Consider the following 2769-nt stretch of genomic DNA (forward strand, 5'->3'; position numbering starts at 1 on the left):
TGTGACAAATCATCCTGGGCCACACAGTACATCACATCTACAGCAAAACTGTTAAACAAATTGTAATTCTGTAATTAAGATAAAATACTCGTAAGCTTGATGTACAGTAGTTAATTAAATCTGAAGTAGAAAAAGACTAAGGAGGCACGCACACACCAGTACAAGTAAAACTAGGGAAATCTCAACAAAGTCAGCATATTGTATCACTGTCAGTTTCCTGGTGGTGATAATGAGCTATAGTTTTGGAAGATGTTACCATTGAGGGACACTAGGTGAAGAAGGAACAGGCTCTTTGTGTATTGTTTCTCAAAAATGTATGTGGCTCTACGATGATCTCAGGATAAAAAGTTAACTTAAAATAGATAAGAAAATATCTACCTTGCATTCAACAGAGAAAATCAGAGGGAGAGCTTTGGGAAATGAGAGTTGAAGAGAATCAAAATAGGAGGACTTAAAATCATCTGCATATTGGGGCTGTATTCAAGAGCCAAGAGTGCTATGGACACTCAGGGTAGATAGTTAAAAGGATCCTGTGAAATTTTATTTTAGTCTGGCATGAAGTTATCCTGGCTAGAGTAACAGCTTACATTCTTAGGTTTTCAGGTATGTTCCTATGGATCTCTTGTTTTTGTTTTTGTTTCTTCTTAGTTATACTGAAATAAGTTCAGTCTTAATATAAGCTTACTTTAAACTACCCATATTGCTTCATGGTGCAATGGCTCTGACAAGAGGTAGAAATTAGGAATGTACATAACTGGGGATGATGTGAAAGATTAATCCATTAGTTCTGTATTTTTCCATCTTTTTTTTTTTTAATGTAATCTCTATGCCCAACGTGGGGCTCGACTCAAAATCTGGAGGTCAAGAGCCACATGCTCTACCGACTGAGCCAGCCAGGCGCCCCAGTATTTTTCCATCTTGTTCATGTTTTTGACGTTTAAATTTCTCTGACTAAAGTTACCAATTTCATAAATATATCCATTCTTTCTACATTCATATTGAATATGTAATTTCAATATGAAATACCCAAATGATTCTATTATAGAAAGAATCCAACAAACTGAATCTAAAGTTCATACGGCAATAGGAAAAAAAAACCATGAGAAATGTCAAGAAATACTTTTCAAAGAACAAGATAGGGAACTATCCTTATTTTAAACCAAAATATAAAATAAAACTATACTGACTGAAACAAGGTAGAGTTCGAGGAAGAAGCAAAATTTTTTTATAGCAGAAGATAGAATTCAGAAAGAAGACTCAAGTATAGACAAGAATTCAATGTATGATAAAGATACATTTCAAACAAATAGGATGTTATAGTAAATATAAATTATTGATGTTGGAAGAAAAATTGTTGAACTGAATTTAAACAAATTAGTAAGTATTATAGAAGTTACAAAAGAGACATGTTTTTATAATGTTATATAAATAGCTGGCCTCCGGAAAATTAGAATCCAAAGATAGAAGGAAGGAAGAAAAGAAGAAAGATTTTATGAAGTTAAACAGATTTCCTTTTGTGAAAATAATATAAATAACAGTGCACAAAAAAGATAAGATTAATGAAATTAAGGGCAAGAAGATAATTGGGAGAAAATATTTGTCATACATAACAGACATATGGTCACTATCCATAAAAGTTTTGAAACTTCTTTTAATCAATAAGGAAAAGGTAATACATACATGGAAAAAAGCCAGTACAAAGCAAATTGTGAAATGACAAATGTAAATAGCCAATAAAAGTTTCACTAGGGCTCACCCTTATAAGAAGTCAGTAAAATACAAGTTAAAGCAGAAATTAGATTATTTTGGCACTCAGATCACCATAGATTTAAAGTGTGATTGGGGCATCTGACTGTCTTGGATGGTAGAGAATGGGACTTTTGATATCTGGGTTGTAAGTTCTAGCTCCACATTGGGTATGGAGATTACTTATTAAAAAAATAATAAGGAAATCTTATAAAAAATGTCATTTCGAATGACATAAAAAAACAGAGACTAGCTCTCTCACGTCACATTGACTGAAGTGAACACTGCTGAAACACTTTGGGAAATCAATTGGCAAGATCTACCAAGATTTTGTAACACTGTTGGACTGACCCTGTAATCATATATCTAATAATCTGTCCTAAGGGGATATTTATATAAATACACAAGAATATCCTTACATTATAATTTGCATGCAGTTATAATTTGAAGCAAGATAAATGTGTATCAATAAGGAAATTTCTGGGTTCATATTGGTGCAATCACTGTACACAGTTGATCTGTGGTTATTATAAAGAATCAGGTAAATATGGAAAAATTATTTTCTCAAAGATGTTTCGAGTCGAGTTCCTCTTCATCCTTCTTACACTACCATCTTTGTATTTTTGCCATTTCTAGAATGTCATAGCTGGAATTATACAGTATACAGCCTTTTTTAGACTGGGTTCTTTCCTTAGCAATATGCATTTGAGGTTTCTCCATGTCTTTTCATGGCTTAACAGCTCATTGCTTGCTTTTTTTAAAGTAAGCTCTACATTCAACATGGGTCTTAAACTCACAACCCCAAGATCAAGAATCAAGTACTTCACCGACTGAACCAGCCAGGCACCCCATTTTTCTTTCTTTCTGTCTTTCTTTCTGTCTTTCTGTCTTCCTTCTTTCCTTCCTTTTTCTTTTTTTTTATAGCTCGTTGCTTTTTATCACTAAATAAAATTTCATTGTAAGAATGTACCACAGTTTACTGTTCCATTCATCTGCTGAAGGATACTTTTCTTCCATTGTTTG

Source organism: Ursus americanus, chromosome X, assembly GCF_024610735.1.
Source record: "Ursus americanus isolate L20-20 chromosome X, mUrsAme1.1.p, whole genome shotgun sequence".
In the NCBI taxonomy this organism is placed as follows: Eukaryota; Metazoa; Chordata; class Mammalia; order Carnivora; family Ursidae; genus Ursus; species Ursus americanus.